Source organism: Sceloporus occidentalis, unplaced genomic scaffold, assembly GCF_023333645.1.
Source record: "Sceloporus occidentalis isolate IW3139 unplaced genomic scaffold, rSceOcc1.0.p SCAF_1, whole genome shotgun sequence".
Classification (NCBI taxonomy): domain Eukaryota; kingdom Metazoa; phylum Chordata; class Lepidosauria; order Squamata; family Phrynosomatidae; genus Sceloporus; species Sceloporus occidentalis.
In genome coordinates, this window is record NW_028316981.1 from 49,091,135 (window position 1) to 49,111,593 (window position 20,459).

A 20,459-nucleotide genomic window follows, 5' to 3' on the forward strand; every position below is an offset into this window, starting at 1 on the left:
CAATGCAAGCAGTGGCTGGCACCAATAATGTCACTTGGAGGTGCAGGGAGTATGGACGGCACTGGGTGACACCACTGAAGGGAAGTGACACCACAGAAGGGGGTTGACATCCTTTGAGTACCCTCCCATCTTTCTGCCATGCACCACAGACCACAGCAGGGAGGGAGAGGGCCTGACACCGCCCCCCCCAGTCCCTGTCCTGTGCAGCTTTATTCTGAAGTAAAGCCACATGGGGCAGGGACTTGGGAGCAGGCCCTTTTGGCTCTGTCCTGAAGCACTGAACCTGAAACGCCCCATAAACCCACCCCTGAAACCCCACACTTGTATCTGAAGCCTCACACCAAGTGACACCCTGGTGCGGGGCGCTACTGGCCAGAACTCAACAGAGAACTCACAAGTGAAATTTTTTATCTTTCCTTTCTTTAGGAAATTCACTGTGACCTAAATGTTTCTCCTCACCCCCTTTGTTTCGGTTTCTTCTGCTCTCACTGGCAGATTGGACAGTTTACCAAAAAGGCTTTCATGACCCCAGAAAATGGAGGATCACTTGCGTGGACACAAAGCCTGCTGTGCACATGCATTCCATGATGAAGGGAGTGTCTCTGGCCCAGGTATCTTTTACCCAATTTATGATTTCCTAAAGAAATACAAATGCCACCAGAGGTGTAGCTACACATAAGAGGCAAAATTAGAGCATATCTTCCTTTCAATAAGAATTCTACTCCCTAGACTAAATTTCTGTAGTATCCAGTTCATTTATCTTTTTTAGCACTGCAGTAATTTAGAAAGAAGGCAAAGTTACCAAGAGAATGTGAATATAGCAAATATTGTATCTTCCAACTGCCCCAATTTGGGAGGGACAGGCCCAATTAATCATCTCTCAGCCCACTTTTTCAACTGCTTTTAAAATATAATAAATAAATAATAAAACTTTAATTTATATCCTGCTTTTTGTTTCCACAATCAAAGTGGCGTACAACCTTTTAAAAAATACAATATATACAATACTCCCCCTTAAAAACGGATTAAACAATTCCATCTATTAAAATTACAGACAATAAAAATCTAAAAACAATACTACAATAATAAAATAATGGTGGGCAGAGTCTTTGCTTGTATATGACTGTGGGGGGAGCGTTACATGGCCGGGATCTATTTCATTTTCTTTCTCCTTCCACTTTCTCCCTTTGTCCAAGGCTTACTGCAATTGGTTCAAAGTGAGTTAAAAGTGCAATAGTGTGAAATCAATTAACTCAGCGGAGGGGGAAAGAGAAGGCAGTGGGGATCCTGCCCTTTCCAGGAGACTCATGCAAAAGCAAATTGCTGCAGCATCTCCTAGCTCATGTGTCCTTCCTCATTTTGCCATCTTGACCACACTCTGATATTGCTTGGCTACTTGTGTCTCATTTTCATTTGTGAAATTTTGGAGAATATGAAAAAGAAGAGTTCCAGGTGGGTGATATGATAGCCCTGTTTAAATACTTGAAGGAATGTCACATTGAGGAGGGAGCTAGCTTGTTTTCTGCTGCTCCAGAGACTAGGACCCGGAGCAATGGATGCAAGCTATACAGGAAAAGAGATTCCACCTCAACATTAGGAGGAATTTCCTGACATTAAGGGCTGTTTGACAGTGGAACACACTCCCTTGGAGTGTAGTGGAGTCTCCTTCCATGGAGGTCTTTAAACAGAGGCTGGATGGCCATCTGTTGGGCATGCTTTAATTAAGATTTCCTTCATGGCAGGGGGTTGGACTGGATGGACCTGGTTGTCTCTTCCAACTCTATGATTCTATGAACAATTTTGGGGAGGCAAGCCTTCATTTTGCCCCTTCCCATACCCTGATTGCCATTGCTGTCTGGACTTGAAGATATCTAACACTGAAGTTTATCGCACGGACCCTAAAAGGGGCCTGTTGCATCCTCCTCTGTGCAGCCCTCTGCAGTCCCTTAAAAGCTGTCCTGGGAAGTTGGGAAATCTTCCAGAGCAGTGTTTTGATGGTTACAAGGCTGCAGGCAGGACAAAAAGGGAAGAAATTGCATTAACAGGTGTATAATGTTGCAACTGCGCTACAGAAATAATGCAGCTCAGTATAGAAACACAAACCTCAGGAAAGGCAGAAAGCTTTCTTCAAAAAACTGATTTGATCACAGCATAATGATGTTGTCAGGACTGAAGCATTTTTGGTTACACAATATATTAAAAGCACATAGCAATTGAAATGTTTTCGCAGACTTACATCCCATTCATCTACAAACCAAAAAATTCCTTTCCCCAGAAGTACTCCTCTTTTCCTCTCCATACCAAGCATTCTCATAGAGCTGACCTTGATAGTTCACAGCACATATTTCCTTCCCTCACATCTGCTCATTATTCAGCTCCAAGCTCCAAAACAATCTTTCCACCCAGCATCACCAATTGTGTAATACATCCCATCATCCTGTAACAGAAAGCATATGCAAAATATATGGATAGCAAAGATGGCAGGAACTATGATCCGGATACTGGTTTTGTCTCAAGGTAAAAACTCGTCCTCATCCTAATTAAGACCTTATAGTCTGATTCTATTATTTATTTGGAAGTGGCAAATCTCCTCTGAACAAATTTTGGCAAGAAAACCCCATGATACATTCCACCTTAGGGTCACCATAAGTCAGAAATGACTTGAAGACACAACAACAACAACAACAACAACAACAACAACAAATAAATGCACCCCCCTCTGTTGACCAGGACTCACCCCCCAATAAGTCTGATAGGGTTTTAACCTATGGAGGTATTCCCATATTCCATTCAGTTCTTTCCAAGCAGGAAGCAGTGCCATTAAAACTAATTATGCTACAAAACAGATTCCAATTAAAATACAAAATGCCACAAATTAAATTTTTCCACATGCCAACTTACTGCTGGTTGTAAATGGATGGTAGCCCATCCCGGAAAAATCTCAGGGTTCTTTTAGAAAATGGCAAGAAATGAACTTTAAAAGATGAGGATAAGTTATTTTTGTAGGCAAGTCAGCATCTGAGGTAGCTTTTACGTAACTCAAGCCCTTGCTTACATACAGCTCTTGGGTGCATAGCACATTGAAGTTACCTACCTCTGAACTGTAGCACTGGTCTCTTCAGCTACTCCTTTCTCCTTTTACTGGTTATTGGGCAGAAGGAAAAACTTCTTGCAAAGGCAGAGAAGGGAGTGACAAAACAAGAGAGATCTTCCCTACAACAGCAGGTACTATAAATGCTTCCCATGCTCCAGGGACTTATCATGGCTTAAGCTTTGAAATGTTCACAAATTCCCAATGCCTTTTAAAAAGGCTCTCATTATGTAGTATTCACTTACTGTTATAGTTTGAGAAAGTCACATTTTTAGACTACGACTCCCAGACTCCCCCTGGGAGTTGTGGTCTAAAAATGTAATTTTCCTCAAGCTGTTTTTTTTGTCAGCTTACTGATTTGCCATCAGGGAAGAAGGCTCCAAGTGAATATTTCAAACAGCTAAGAACTTGTCAAGAGGACCTGGGGTAGCTAGATAGTCTTCTCTAGATGTTTTAAGGTTGCCATATTTATCTCTAGATGAATACCTGTCTATCCTAAACGTTTTCTCTGATCTGTTCCTGATGCAAGGGAAACACATACAAAATGTTTACTGGAGTTGTCTGATCTTCTCAGTTGTGCCAACATGTGGCAAAAAGGCACACAACTTACATGCCCCTATGCTCTGTCTTTGAGAACTAGCATGAAACAGTGGTCTCTGTGCTGGACCCGAGCTGCATCTGCACTGCAGAATGAATGAATGTCGTAATGTTTCAATGCTATGGATTTCTGAGATTTAATTATTGTACCTTTATCATCTTTGCCCACACATACAGTCAGAGCAGTTCTGCTGGAGTAATAACAGCAAGACTAAGGCAACCAATGGCATAAGATTCATTTGCCCACCTTTTAAAATTATTTTTAGCAAATTGGCCATCTTCTGTTTGAGTGATTCACGACAGTGCGCCCATGCCGACACTAACACAATTAGCCTTTTTTATTATGTTAAAAAAAATGAACAATGCAACTTTTCCTTTCGGAGCAAGGAGGTCTTCCTAGGTTTACCTCGCTCTCCTCTTAATGCTTCCGATTAGCATCTTAATTGAGAAGGCCGCCGTGGCAGCTGCTAATTATTCTCCTTCAAGTCCTCTGCCAGCATGATTCGGAACAGGTGGCAGCAGGGCTGAATTTAGTTTGCCAGCACTTTTCCAGGCAGGAGGGTGGGTGAGGTAGGGAAGGATAATTAGAGGTTTCAGCAATAAAAGACAACTCTTCAGGGGCTTGTTCTAGCTGCCACCTTTAAACCGGAATAAATTGCAACAGCAGTTACTTGGTAGGGTTGTCACCTTCCCTCTTCCCGTGAGAGGGGCCTGACAGGCAGATATTTGGCAAGGGAGGCTTTTCTCACAGCTTATCTTCCAGGGCTAGCCCTAGGCAGATTGTGGAAGCTGCCTCAGGTGGTAAACATGCAATGCTGCCCTATTCTTACTCTCCCTTGGGATTAGCTGGCTTCCATATCTACAGTAAACAATATTTTCCCATAGCCAGTGCTGAAATAATATCCAGCTGCAATACTAGTCAGAGTCATAAAGTTAAAGGGAAGGTGTGGGTGACATTTTATCATTTGCTTCATGCAAATAGCCTGTCTTGGGCAATTGCCTGTCTTATTTTCACACTGGGAAGAAAGCAGAGACAATATTCATTAGAACTGTGGTTTGCTGGCAAAACAATCTTTGAGTAACCCTTGCCCATGAAAATGGTATGAGATTCATGAGCAGACAGGCAACTTGAAGGCACACACACACCACACAATTTCCAAGTCTAAGGGAGTAAAAGTTGCACTGTATTCTGCACTAATCGGGCCTCATTTGCAGTCCTGTGTTAAGTTCTGCTTGCCTCATTTTAAGAAGGATATAGACAAATAGGAGCTGGTTTGGAGAAGGGCAACAAGGGGCTTGTCTACATAACTAAAATACTCCTCATTCTGTTGGAATACAATGTAATCCTGCCACATGCAATTTGAAGGGATTCAGGCATTTTGGTGGGGTGGAAAACTCCATAAACTCAGCAGAAAATGGATTCATAGTTTTTATCAGAGCATCCACATGTATCTATGAGGATGCACATTACTGAACATATGGTTGTCTGTCTGATTCAGATGGATTCACATGGCTCTGCGTTTTTGGCAGAGGGAGAACGAATAAGTGCAAATTTGTGCAGGAAAGTGAAGACAATTAAACGTTGATGTATATGAATGTGAAGCGGGAAGGGGGTTGGGAGGGGGGCTATGGTGTGTTCTTGTCATGTTGAGGCTTATGTGTCTGTTTCAAGTTGTTATGTGTTGGTTGGTTGTATGATATTGTTTTATGTTTTTAGTTTCCATTTTTAGTTGGTTTTTTGTTTTGTTTTTTGTTTTTTTAACTAAAGGAATAAGAAATAAAGATTATTTGCAAAAATAAATGTTGATGTGACTATGCAAAAATCCACAGCATGTTGTACAATAAACTTATGTGTAGTCCATGGAGAATAAGAGGTATGAGGAACAAAACATATGAGGAACAGTTGAGGGAGCTGGGCATGCTCTGCCTATAGAAGAGAAGACTGAAGGATGGCACTCTTTAAATACCTCAAGAGCTGTCACTGAGAGGAGATGCAGGTTTGTTATAAACATGGCTGGAATCCTGAATCATAGTTATGAATACATAACCTGGAGTTATACACCCATGGCTGTTAGGTATTTCCCATGTATCCCCTAGTTTAGGGGCTATGGAGGGACCGTGGAGCTTATTACTCAGCATTTTAAACTGGCTCCATCTTCCAAGGCTGGAGGCAGGATGGAGGTGGGGATTATTGTGCACTAAATCACCACCGAATCGCTGACTGCCATCAGCCCAGGTCCAAGCCATGCTCCGCCAGCACTTTTTAGAAGCTGAAAAGCTTTTCGGCTTCTAAAAAGTGCTGGCAGAGCACAGCTGGGACCCAGCTTGGTCCTGGGCTGATGGCAGTCAGCAGTTTGGTGGCAATTTAATGTACAATAATCTCTGCCTTCATCCTGTGTCCCGCAGGGACATAGCCGGGGGGGGGTCCTTGGGGTCCGGACCCCCCCCTTCCATTAGAAAAATGAATGGTGCATGCTGCTGCCCCACCACACCCAAGCCCCGTTATAATGGTGGCACTTAGTCTGGACCCCCCCTTCCTAAAATCCTGGCTCCATCCCTGCATCCCGGTTCCAGCCTTGGAGGGTGGAGTTGGTTTAAAATGCTGAGTGATAAGCTCCCGTGAAAGTCCCTTGATCCCCACTCAGCAGGCAGCAGCCACTGGGATTGATGGGATTCTGTTCCCCTGTCACCAAGGAAGCAATTGGCTGTTTTTCCCTTTAGTGTAACAGGGGCCATAAAAGAGTCTGGCCTAAAAAAAAATTGCATGTCAGACTGCCATTGAAGACACAGGTAACTTAAGGAATAGACACATGTTATGCAACTGGTGGGACTTTTCCATTCAATGGAAATCAATTTCAATGAAATGTGCATCTACTGAATTAGAGCAAGGTAATAGTCAGTACCAGTCTTTCCTAATATGCTGGTTATAACCTATAAAGCCCTATATAGTTCAGATCCAGAGTATTTGACATACTGTCTATCCCTGTACAAATTGGCCCAGACTCTCAGATCCTCAGGAGAGGCTCTTCCCTCAGTCCCACCGCAATCACAACCACAGCTGGCAGGGACACAAGAGAGGGCCTTGTTGGTGGCTGCCCCCAGACTCTGGAACTCTCTTCCCAGGGAGGCTAGAATGTCCCTTTCCTTCTTGTCCTTCCATTGGCAGGCTAAAACATTGTTATTCAGACAGGCTTTTAAAACAGAAAGTCTTTAAAGAACAGGCTGGGGTGTGGTGTATTGTTTTAAAGTAGAGTCGGCCCTCCTTATACTCGGATTTGCCATCCACGGATTTGAGCATCTGCGGATGGCAAATCGGGAAATTGTCCCCAATGGCGGCGTGCGTGCACGCGCGCTGCCATTGGAAACAATTTCCTTCTCCTCCCTCCCCTCCCTCACTTCCCTTCTCCCTTTCCTCCCTGCCTCCCTCCCTTCCCCTTACTTACCTTTACTCTCTCGGCGCAGTGGTTTGGCCTCCGCCGCCGCCGCTGTGGGGGAAGCCGGGTGGCAGCGGCGGCGGCAGAGGCCAAGCCTCGGCTTCCTCGCCGCCGCCGTGAAAGGGCGTGATGGCGGTGCTGGAGGCCTCTTGGCCCCCAACAGCACCGCCACCGGGCCTTTCCCACGGCAGCGGCGAGGAAGCAGGGCTGCCGCGCCGGAGGCCTTCAAGGCCTCCCGCGCCGGCATCCGGCCTCCTCCAGGCCTCTGCCGCTGCGGAAGGGGCGGATACCAGTGCTGGAGGCCAAGAGGCCCCCAGCACAGACACCCGCCCCTTCCGCGGCGGCAAGGAGGCTGGGTGATGGTGCCGGAGGCCTTGCCTCTGGCGCTGTTGCCCTCTGCACCTCCTCTTCGCAAGGAAAAGCGAAGAGGAGGTGTGGAGGGAAGCAGCGCCAGAGGGCTTCAAGGCCTCCGGCACCATCACCCGGCTTCCTCCAGGCCTCCGTGGCCACGGAAGGGCCAGGTATCGGTGCTGGAGCCTCTAGGCCTCCAACACCTCTATCCGGCCCTTCCGTGGCGGCGGAAGCCGGATGCTGGTGCAGGAGGCCTTGAAGGCCTCTGGCGCTGTTGCCCGCTGCGCCTCCTCTTCCCCACCTCCGCGCCTTTTTTGGAAGAGGAGGCGCGGAGGGCAACAGTGCCAGAGGCCTTCAAGGCCTCCGGCACCGTCACCTGGCCTCCTTGGGGCCTCCGTGGCTGTGGAAGGGACGGGTATTGGTGCTGGGGCCTTTTGGCCTCCAACACCGGTATCCAGCCCTTCTGCGGCGGCAGAGGCCGGATGCTGGAGGCCTTGAAGGCCTCCAGTGCGGCGGCAGTGCTTCCTCACCGCCGCTGCAGGAAAGGTCCGGTGGCGGTGCTGTTCGGGGCCAAGAGGCCTCCAGCACTGCCATCGCGCCCTTCTACGGCGGGGGCGAGGAGGCCAGGGCTTGGTCTCTGCTGCCGCTGCCTCTGCCACCTGGCTTTTCCTGCGGCGGTGGTGGCGGCAAACGGAGGCCTTCAAGGTAAGTAAGAGGGAGGGGAGGGAGGCAGGGAGGAGGGAAGGGAGGAGGGGAGGGGAGGCCAGGGAGCTTTTGTTCCCAATGGCCGCGCGCGTGCACGCGCGCGGCCATTGGGAACAATAGGGACTTGAGCATACGCGGATTTTGGTATACACAGGGGGGGTCCGGAAAGGATCCCCCACGTATACTAAGGGCCCACTGTACACTGTTTTTAAGTGCTTTTATGTTTTTAACTATTTTATTTTTTATAAGTGATCTGTTTTAATATTATAATAGTTTAATTGTATTTTAATGTTCACTTTTGTATGTTTTTGATAGTATTATTCTTTTAAATTGTAAGACACTCTGAGTACCAATTTTGGGATGATTATGATGATGATAATAATAATAACAACAACAACAGTAATAATAATGCTCCATTTAGATGTATTGGACTACAATAGCCACCCACCCCGACCAGCATGATCGGAGATGAGGTTGTAAGATTGTCTGGAGAGGCCCTTCTCTCTGTCTCTCAGGCTTGTTTGGTGGAAACAATGGGGCTTATCGCACAGTTTTTAAAATCGACTTACTACTCCCAAATTGAATTCTAATTTGGGCTGCATTCAGATCCTATCACATGGATTTTTGCTATCAACACCACTAGGTGAATGCAGTCCATGTAACTTCCGGATAGAATTTGTAAAGCCGAGAAACTCCCAGATTTGAAAAGAAACTGGATTAACTTGGATTCTACCCAGAAGTTACATGGGCTGCACCCACCCTGCGGTGTCGTGGCAAAAATCCATGTGATAGGATCTGGATGGAGCCCAAATTAGAATTCAGTTTGGGAGCAGTAACTCGATTTTAAAAGCTGTGTGATAAACTCCCTTAAGGAAAAGTACCTTTTTCAGAAGCTGCTCCCAGGCTCTGGAATGGACTCCTTAGGGAGGCCAGGATGTCTCCATCCTTGGTCTCCTTTTGGTGGCAGGTAAAGACATTTTTGTGCCAACAAGCTTTTTAAACTGATGAGGATTGGGCTTTTAAATGCTGTGCAACGGCCACGATAAAAATGAACATTCTACCTCATATTCTTTATCTGTTTCAAAACATCCCTATTCTAACCAATGAAAAACCCTTTAAAATCTGGCATAAGGACCTATCTAAATTCATCTGGGGAGGGAAAAAGGCAAGAGTTAGATTTAAAGAAATGCAGTATAGCGGTGAGAATGGAGGCCTGGCAATTCCCAATCTAAAACTCTATTTTTTCATGTGCTGTTTAGAATGGCTACGAGACTGGTATACACTTGATAATAAGCCCTTATTACAATTGGAAGGATACAACAACGTCTTCGGCTGGCACGCTTATCTTTTTTATGAGAAATTAAAAGCAAATCAGGACTTTAAAAATCATTGTATAAGAAAAGCCTTAATAACAACTTGGCAAAAACTCAAACCTAGACTATTCCCTAAAATCCCTCTCTGGGTTTCAATTATTGAAGCATTCCATTTAAATTATGATCTCATACCAAAAGGTTGGGCTAACTACCACCACCTTTTGACAATAGATAAATCAATAAACAATATAATCTTGAAAACTCTGGAAATACTAACTAAAGAAGGGTTGAATATAGGCTGGTTCACCTATAGGCAAATAAAAGAAAGATTTTGTTTAGATAAAACCCATCCGGGTTTGGACATTGGTAAAACTGAACTAGATGACATTCTTTTGTTGAATAAACCTAAAAAATAGCTAAATTTTATAAACTATTACTGGCCCAAGAGATGGAAGAAGAACACATTAAAGTTGCGATGTCTAAATGGGCCCAGGATTTTCAACACACACTGCCTCTAGCCCAATGGGAGAAAAACTGGAGAACAAGAATTAAGTGTACAACTAGCTATACCCTAAGAGAAAAGATGCAATTTCGCTGGTACTTGACCCCTACGAAATTGGCAAAAATATACAAAGGTGCTGACTCAAATTGCTGGAATTGTAGAAAAGCGCCTGGCTCCTTGTTCCATCTTTGGTGGAATTGTGTTTATGCAAAAGAATTCTGGAAACAGATACACCAATGGATTCAATTAATATCGGATCGTAAATTTAAGTAAGAACCAGAAATCTACCTTTTGGGTATGATACTAGATGATAGTTTAGACAAAAAGTATGGGAGATTATTATTTCATTTAATAATAGCAGCTAGATTAATTTTTGCAGCAAACTGGAAAAATCAAGAGAAAATTGACTGTAATCAGTGGATATTAAAGGTATTAGACTTAATAGAAATGGATAAACTTACCTGTTTGGTGCATGGAGATTCATGGGAAAAGTGTAGGAAAATTTGGAATCCTTTCCTTGAGTTCCCAGAAAAGAAGAAAAATATTAAATGTGACATAGTCTAATGCGATTTAGAATTTCATCATAAAGGTTATTATCTATGCTCTTGATATTAATTCTATGTTTCTTTACTTTATACTAGAAGATCTATCAACCGTACAAGGAAACGGAAGAAATTTGGATTAAACTATACAATGTTATGCATTTATATATATAATTTAAAAATAATAATTGGGATTTAATTTTTATTGCATTATCATATTATATATACCTGTAGATATGTTTCAGGGCAGAGTTTCAGTTTGTATAAATTTATATGTTAACCTGATGTAAAAGCAAAAGCTAATTCCTTTATTAATCAAAAAAAGTAGTAGAAAAATTATCTTTAAATACCTTCAAACTGATAAGAATGAGTGTATTGGTAAACTCCAGGAAGTCAATTTTTATGTTAATTGTTGTTTGATTTTAAATTGTTGTCTAAGAAACAAGTGTACTGTTTGTTATTTAGGGATATATGTATAAATATTTGTATCATTTGTACTGTACGTGTGTATTATGTGTAATTTACGGTTTGTATGGTATGTAAATTGTTTTTTTTAATGCAATAAAATTTATAAAAAAAAAGCTGTGCAAGTCAGAGTAAGGTCTGTATATAGTTTTTAAAATACACTTTACTATATTAATGGATAATTGTTTTAGATTTTAATATTGTTTAATTGTTTTTAAAATTTTATACTTTATTATGTTTTTGTATTGTTTTTACAGTGGGGCCTTGTTACCCACGGGCTTGCCATCCGTGGATTTAAGCATCTGTGGATGGCAAGTCCCCGTTGTCCCTACTGGCGGCACGTCTTCATGCACATGTTGCCACTGGGGACAATGGGGGCTGTCCCTAATGGTGGCATGGCTGTGAGCATGCACCACCATTGGTGACAATTGGACTTGAGGTCCTGTGGCGTTTGGTATCCGCAGAAGGGTTGAACAGATCCTCCATGGATACCAAGGTCCCACGGTATATTGTACTGGTTTAAATTTGCTGTTGGCTGCCTTGAGCCCTTATATTGGGAGAAAGGTGGGATATAAATAAAATAAAATAAAAATATTAATTAAGGACTAAAACTTGCTATTATAAAAGGGGGAGATTCTCAGGGTGCTGACTCATTTAGCAAGCTCCAAATGTTGGACTCCTTCAGAGTTCATCCCTATCCATTGTTCTAGTTTGAAATTTATCCTCAGACCAATAATTTTGGCATTAACTTTCCAGAATGTCTGTAAGTTTTGACTGCAGACAACAGAAGGCATCTCTTCCATGCTGTCAAGTTGCCACCCATATTGCAAAATGAGGGTAAATGCCTTAGGTTTGCTTTCACTTCAAAGGATGATTGCAGGACCCACATAATACATAGCTGATAAATCTGTAATTTTTGTTTTCCTAAGTAGTAGGAAATTCTGGCCAACCTTTCTGGAAGTGGATTCATCCTCAGGAAATTGTGGATGGTACTCTGCTGGAAAAATCTGTTTGCACATTGATAGATGTAGGCAGTGATGTAGTCCAGGCTCACAAAATGAAAATATTGGAACATTTTGTTTATCATGTAGCAGTACCACCCCACTTAGATTTCTCTACATACCAATATACTATTTTGATCTGTTCCTAATTTCACTCTGATGTTCATGAACCTCCCCAAGTTCCTTCTTCTCCTAAAGAAATCTCATTTGCCCTTGTCAGGACCCCTCACTTTTGTCCAAAAGTTCCTAGGAGTCCTGTTCTCCCTTCCCATTTCTTCTCACTACTTTGCAATACAATTTGTCTTTGTTATATTTTCTCAATGAAGCTTCATTTCTAGATAGCTCATCTCTCGTCTCTGTTGCTCCTGTGGGTACTTTTTGTAGTTGCTCTGCTGTCTTGGTTGTATGACCCAACACTACTTACTTTGTGTTCCTTTATATTTGGAAAACATGCTGATTAGACAAATCATTCTCTTCTGTAACTGTATTCCTCAATATGCAGCAAACAAACCTCAGTATGGTTTGTTTGGAAAGCACCTATGTATGACTTGAATACATTAAGTTTTAAAAAACTGAAATTGCCCCTGAAGAAGACCCAAAATGGTTGTACAAGTCCCTGGATTTACAGCCTGCCAATCATTAGTAATTGTTTGCTAGACCTTTGAATACATTCTTTGTTTTGGTTGGGTTGTTTTTCACTCTTAGGAGTTTATCACACGGGGGAAATCCCGTGCAGAAACGGGGGTTTAAATTAGAAAAACACTGCAAAAGCAGGATGTCATTTTTAAACTTGTGTGAACATAAAGTGGACAGAAAGTAGACAAAAGCCACTCCTTTTTACTTTCGAAAAATCCCAAAAGTAAAAAGGAGCGACTTTTGTTTATTTTCTGTTCAGGTTAACATAGGTTTAACAACAACGTGCGTGAAAATCAATCCGCTTTTGTGGGTTTTTCCCTAGCTTTTAAATCTGGTTTCTGCATGGGATTTCCCCTGTGTGATGGACTCCTTACAACCACTGCTTGATCCTATAGATGAAGTTTGTTTACTTGCGGTGGGGTTTTACCCTATACAAGTGCCTCCAGCAAAAAAAGCTAGAACTGCAAAGGGAGATGGTTACCCTAGTGCAGTCTCCCCCAGCGCCCCCAGATATTTTTGGACTATAGGGATTCTGGTAGCTGCAGTCCAATATATCTGGAAAGAACCTGATCAGGAAACATTGCCTTGGCATGCTTTATCTACATTTCCCTAAGTAATTTATGTTCGAGAAAAGCACATTTCTCTGGGCATGTATGGAGAAATAGTTTGCAACCAGGCTTGGAGAGACATATGTCTGAGCAACTCTGGTAATACATTAGCTCTCTGAAGGAGCTATCTGAAAGAGATGATAAGTGGAAAATCAACTACAGAAAACAAGTATAACCAAACAGGAAAATGAACAGAATATTTGTCAGAAGTCCACTTTGAATCTTTGAAGTCCACTTAAGGGTGCTTCTTTCAAAGCCTTCTTTGTCAGATAAAAGATGGAACTGAGGAATTTTCTGTGAAAGATCTTAACAAGTGAGATGATACATATGGGGAAAGAAGCTCATACAGATATCTGACACGATGCCATAAAGAGCTTCAGCAGTACTTTATGCACCAGCACTTTGAATTTATGCTTGAGTGCAATAGTAGCTAGTTGCTGTCATGCCAGTGGGGATGGTGAACCCATTCTGTGTTTTAATCCAGACTTTCAAGAAGCTATTCAGGGTGTTGAACTGTTTTGGGAAACAGGGTTGGATAACTCATTTAAATTTCAGAGTAAAACCCAGAGCAGATTTAAAGCCTCACTGATATGAAAGTCATCAAATGGACTACCTGAAACAAACTTCTTCTAAGTGGTGGAGATTGGTATGATCTAGGCTGCATATGCACTGCAGAAATAACCCTTTAACTGTCACAGCATGCTACATAATTCTGGGATTTGTAATTTTGTGAGATACTTAGCCTTCTCTGTCAGAGAGCTCTTGTGCCACAACAAACTACAATTTCCAGAATTACATACCATGGGGCCATAGCAGTTAAAGTGGTGTCAATCAGGATTATTTCTGCAGGGCAGGTGCAGCCCTAATCCTCATAGCTGACTCCACAAATCTGAGAGCCAGTGTGGTGTACTGGTTTGAGTGTTGTAGTAGGACTCCAGCAGATTAGAGTTTGAATCCCTGCTCAGCCATGGAAACCTAGTGGATGGGCCTTGGGAAAGTCATACTCTTTCATCCTAAGAGCAAGGAAATGCAAACCTCCTCAGAATAAATCTTGCCAAAGGGGGAAAAAATCCCCTAGGATATGATCACTGTGAACTAGAGTCAACATAACAACAGCAACACTAGAAATTAGTTGGGCTGCTGTGGCATTGCTGACCAGCTGCAAGTTTTGCACAACTTGTAGCAGAATGCCTACATAAAGCAGACTTCAGTAGTCTAACTGAGAGGTTATAGGGCACCAGAGAAATCTAATTGGAGCTTGATAGAGCACCACAGAACTCTCTATTCCAGAAATGGACAAAAATGTTAAATCAGTCACAGCCAATAAAACATGTTATTGGCCAGTACTCAACCAGGGAGAAGATTAGATTCTGACTGAAGCATTCTTATCCCATGAACCTATCCTTCCCATCCTTCTTGGGAGGTATAACCGATAGTGTTGCAACTCTGTTCTTTGGCCTTTCATCAGGCTCCAGTACTGAATTATTCAGAGATTGGGATTTGGCTATTCCAGCTCTGATAGCCTATTTGCCTCCTCATTTCTGGAAGAAAAACAACACAGCTAAACTGCTGGAGGCCAGTCTAGCTTTGTGTCAGTGTTTTATGGTTTTGATAGACAAATTAGGCCTACTGGCTAAAAAGTGGCGGGTGGGTGGGTGGGTGGGTGAGATTAAATAGCCTCATATGGTGCTGCTTCTGTTGTAAACAAAAGTAAATGATTCATCTGTGTTGCACTCCTCTCTCTGTGCTTCCTATTCTCAATCTTTTCAACAGATGCTAAGGAAGAGAAACCAAAAGCTGTGAGCGAAAAACCTAAGGCACAATCCAGCAACGTGAAGTCTTGGATGCCAATTGAAGGACGCCCATCTGTTTGCCTTGCTTGGTGCTTTAAGTTTCTTGATTGTGATTGGGAGCTGCCTCTCAACAGAGTCTAAACTTGACAGTATGGGGAATGTTGGACAGGACCCAGCTTCCTGCAAGAGAGGTCTGAAGTATTAAACTTTTCCTCAAAGCAGCAAATTAAAGCAGGAAATACTCAATCTGATGTTTGACAGCATGAGAGCTCAGTTTTATCAGATGTGACTCTGTAATGTATTAAAATGTTAGAGCCCCGTTGTAGGCACACAAGCTTACAAGCGCAGGCTGTTGTGGTGATGTTGACCAAACTTTCATACAGGTAGGCCAACCACACTGAGGAAAATCTACTGAGAGGAAGGATGTCAAAGCAGAGGACCACCAAGGTATCCTGATGAATGTTGTCCAGTTCTCTGTGTCTGGTCTCCTTATTTAATGAGTTGGTCAGCAATGCTTTGGAGTGTTGCTCTGGACTAATAAAAACAGTATGAGAAAACTTACTTGGTAACTATGGTGCAATATTAGGGTTGCCATAAGTCAGGACCTCCAGGACCTCCAGGACAAATGTAGGACAAATGTAGGATAACATTTTCAAATGTAGGACACATTTTTTAAAATGGAGGACAGCGAAACCACGCTCCTTCTTGGCCTCTGTGGAGGACTCAGCCTCCCCAGAGGCCGGGAAGGAGGGGGGAGGCAGCCCGCGATTGTGGTGGCTCCCCATGCTCCTTCCCGGCCTCTGCAACAATAAGGGAATTTCAAGAGCTCATTGGCCACTTGAATTTCGACTTTAGGGTTGTGGCCCAGGCAGGGCCTTCTTAAGATGTCATGCCATTGGTGGGATTTCACACTTTTACCATAGGACAAGGTTGATGCAAACTATCCGCCATGATCTACATATTTGGTCTATATTCTTAGATAAGTTCAATAGTATAACCATTTAGAGAGAGATTAAGAAGCTAGATGTCGAGCTACATATTTTCTGATAATGCAGGTTCAATAGGCTTTGGAGTCCACTTTTGGAATATATGATATGCCCACAGGTGGCCTGTGTAATAGTTAGAATCAGATATTACTTTAGACTTAACATTCTTGCAATTGTTCCCCATTTTAGTTGTTGTACGTTTGTTGGCCATCTCTGGTGTGACAACATGACGTTTGTGACCTCTAGATCACATAGGGTTATGAGATTAATGTGTACATTGCATTGCTTGTCACATAACATTCTCTTTGCAGCCTCCCTGGAATTGATAATGAGATTCCTGATTCTATTTCCTGTATGCAGATGGAGCTTTTCAAGCAACTAGCTCCAGAGGTGGCAGATTCTCTGCACCTGATGCCAACTGACACAGAAAAGTAGTTCGGGTTTTCGGATTGTCATTGATGCCTGCGTCAAAGAAAAGCTATGTCTGGATGGCCAATGAATTTATGACAGTCCGAAGATGCTCAGGGTTGGCTGACCGGTACCCTGTGTCTGTTATACATTTCTTACAGTTTTGTGTGTCCTTAAATGATAAAGGTTGAACAGTTTTGTCTGGACAGGATAGGCTTTCGGCTATAGCCTTTTGCTTAAAGACTCAGGACATCCATGATACTTCAAGTGATTTTAGGATAAACAAGCTACTGGAAGGATGGTACAGGGAAGCTATAAGAACTAGGGACCCACACAAGCTTCTGTCACCCAATATTTTAAAGGGTCTCAGCTCTATTTGGCTATCTCTATCCACTTCCTCTTATGAGGTGATGCTTTTCCAGGCAGCCACACTAACTGCCTTTTTTGGCGTGCTGAGGATAAGCAAACTAGTGGTAGCTTCAAGGCAAGATCTCGCCAATAAGGCCCTGTTATTTCAAGATGTTACTCTATCCAAGCAGTCTGTCCTCCTTTTTATCCATTCCTCCAAATCAGATCATTCAAAAATGGCAGGGAGCTGCAACTGCTATCATACAGTGATAAATTGCTCTGTCCTGTTAGAGTCTTAGACAAATTCCTACAAGTTAAAGGTCATGCCCCTGGCCCTTTGTTATGACATTTGGATTGGCTACCAATCACCAGGTTCAAGTTTTGGTCAGTTACAGCAATAATGTTAGATTGTTTATGCCTTAAGGGAGTCGGATTTGCCACACACTCCTTTCAACCTGGCCTTCCCTATGTCATTCTCCATATGAAGCTGTGCTATTCCATGCTGCAGCCTTAACGGCCTTCTATGGAGCTTTAAGATTAAGCGAGCTTGTTCTAGCTTCTAAAAATGATCAGACCAATAAGGCTCTATTATATCGAGATGTTGAGCTCCATGATAATTCAGTCCTTCTTTATATATGATCTTCCAAGACCGATCAGTTGTCCAAGGGTAGGCAAATCAAGTGATTGACTTGCACTGATAAATTACTTTGCCCTGTTAGTACAATGCAGTCCTTCCTGATCATTAGGGATCCTTCGCCTGGTACTTTATTCTGCCATTCAGATGGCTCTCTTACCAAATTTCAATTTTGGTCTGTTACATCCAAAGCTTTGAATATTTTAGGACTTCAGGGAGTCAAGTTTGCCACCCACTCTTTCCACATAGGTGCGGCATCCACTGCAGCGGCATTGGACATGTCTTCTGATGACATTCAAAAGATTGGTTGATGGAGAGCAAAGCTTATCGATCATATGTGAGACCTCTGACTCAATAAATCTGTTGTTGTTTTGTTTCAGATGCAGTTTGCAGTTTGATCTGCGGACACAGCATGGTGTTCTGGGTGGCCCGCCAAGCCAGGAGGAGCCATTTCGGAAGCCAGCTGGGGCTGTCAGATAAGGCTATCGTTGAGTGGAGAGGTAAACATGGCCTGCGGTGGCATGGGCTCCTGCAGCTGTTGTTTGGCGAAAGCCAGTGTCTGCCCCCTCATGTTCTGGTTATACATTTGGGCGGCAATGATTTGGGTTTTGTGAAAGGCAAAGCCCTGGTTCTTCAGGCTATATGCGACAATGCGTCTCATTCGAGAGAGATGGCCTTTTATTAAGTTAATATGTTCGGCAATGTTGCCACGCCAAGTTTGGAGATGTGGTTGTGAGGTACGCATCCTTAATAGGGCCTGCAGACGGGTCAACAACGAAATTCGCAAGGCGATAAACGGAGGACTAGGTTTTTCTTTGGTACACGACGATGTCGTGTTGCTGAGGCCTGAACTCTACTGAGCTGATGGCGTTCACCTTTCTGAGGTGGGGAACCAGATATTTCTTGGAGACCTGCAAGCTGGGGTGGTGGCCTGCTTGGCAAGCCTTGTGGGGGATAGGGGCTAAGTTATACTTGCCCCTTATCTGTGGCATAGGCGGGGGGAGATAGTCGGTTTGGTGAGCACCTCGGCACCCTTCTAAAGAGTGAAGGTGGGTCTCTGGAACGGAGGTTTACGTCTTGAGGCTAAATACGAAGGGAAAGAGACTTGCCTTGGGGCAGGCTTGAGATTCAAACCCTCACTTAAGTCTTGAGAGTTAAGTGGGGAAGTCTTGGGTTGGCCTTCTGGATGAAGGCCGGCCAGGGGCAACCCAAATTATGGATTGCGCTTGGGGCTCAGGTGTTTTCGCCCTTTTAGGAACCTGGGGAATTGGTCTTGGAGCAGACCATCCGCCAGCTGTTCCTACACAAGGTTCTCCCCCCTGGGTTTGCCGTTCTCAAGAAATAAATAGGCTGAATTTTAATAAAGTTGCCCATTTTATAACCCAGTTCTCTGTGTCTGGTCTCGTTATTTAATGACTGGAATGCCTTATTTGAAGAGAAAAGAGCGCACCCTGTTAAGATGACTCTGGTGACTTTTGAATACATAATATTTACGACTGATACACTCACCCAGTAAAGGCACTTAATTTTAATTTTCAGCTAACTCCCTTCTGCTCCTAACACAGCTGCCTCTCTTGAATAAAAATTCAGTAGATAATGTTCCATTTCCCAATCCCTCTAGATCTGCATCCTCCATTAAGATATTGTTACATAAGATCAAAAGTTGAAAGCATCAGAGAATTTATATTTGTGTTTGGTCTGACTTGCAACAGTTACAGTACATTATAAGCATCTACCTGGCAGTAAGTTCATTTCCCCCCAGATGGGCTAATTTCCAGGTATGTTTGTGTAGCCAAGGAGAACACTGTCCTGCTATGTAAGGGCACAGAGATATTCTCTCAACTAGTCAGAATCACTGCTGCCACAATTCAGCAGCAGGAACTGACTCTGCAAGAACACAGCCCTGTTGTCTTTTGTTCTGATTTGGTCAGACCTCACCTGGAATACTGCGTCCAGTTCTGGGCACCACAATTCAAGAAGGATGTGGAGAAGCTAGTGTGTGTCCAGAGGAGGGCAACCAAAATGGTGAAAGGTGAAACCATGACCTATGAGGAGCAGCTTAGAGAGCTGGTTATGTTTAGCCTGGAGAAGGTAAAGTTAAGAGGTGACATGATAGCCATATTTTAATGTCATATTGAGGATGGAGCAACCCATTTTTTTGCTGATTCAGAGACAAGGACACAGAGCAATGGATTCAAGCAGCAGGAAAAGAGATTCTACCTAAACTTTAGGACAAACTTTCTGATGGTAAGATCTGTTAGACAATGGAACACACTACCTTGGAGTCTCCTTTGCCCATTTTTAAACAGAGGCTGGATTATCATCTTTATGGATTGCTTAGATAGTGTGTTCCTACATGCCAGTGGGTTAGACTGGATAGACCTTGTGGTCTCTTCCAACTCTATGGTTCTATGATTCAAGTGCTCTGTGGGGCAGGGAAATGCCAGAGTGCTCTCCTTGAACATAGAGCCCTTCAGACAAGCAAAAGAGAGCCAGTCTGATGTAGTGGTTTGAACATTGGACTGCAACTCTGGAAATCAGGGCTCTGTTCCCAGTTCAGCCATGAAAACCCACTGGGTGACCTTGGGCAAGTCACACACACTCAGCCCCAGAAATCCCTGTGATAGATTTGCCTGAAGGTAATCATATGCTAGAAATGACTTGAAGGTACACATAAAAAACTAAACAAGCAATGTTTTCTCTTCCATCTAGGTTGGCAAATTTTCCGCAGAACAATATGGGACACATGAAGGAAACCTAAATAAGGCCACTGAACTGTACATTACTCTTTGGCATCAGCCCAGCTGGGCAGAAAGGAGGAAAATCAGCACCATGCCTACTGCATTACAGCAGACAGACCTCTGGTTAGCTTTTGGTATGAAAGGCCTGACTGCTGTTTACATACCAAATGCTTGATGAGTTGGTCTGATAGGAGTGTGGATGGTGCTTGCACCAATATGGGATTTGGGGTGCCCTGTATTACCCCGATAGGGCATTTAACTTGAGGATCCCCAATGGATCAAACCAGACTCCAGCTATCCTTCA

At 43.3% G+C, this 20,459-nt stretch overlaps 1 pseudogene; it reads left to right on the top strand.

Moving 5' to 3' along the window:
* Positions 1-7,955: 7,955 nt before the first annotated feature.
* Positions 7,956-18,379, top strand: LOC149321380 (uncharacterized; annotated as a pseudogene).
* The last annotated feature ends 2,080 nt before the right edge of the window (positions 18,380-20,459 follow it).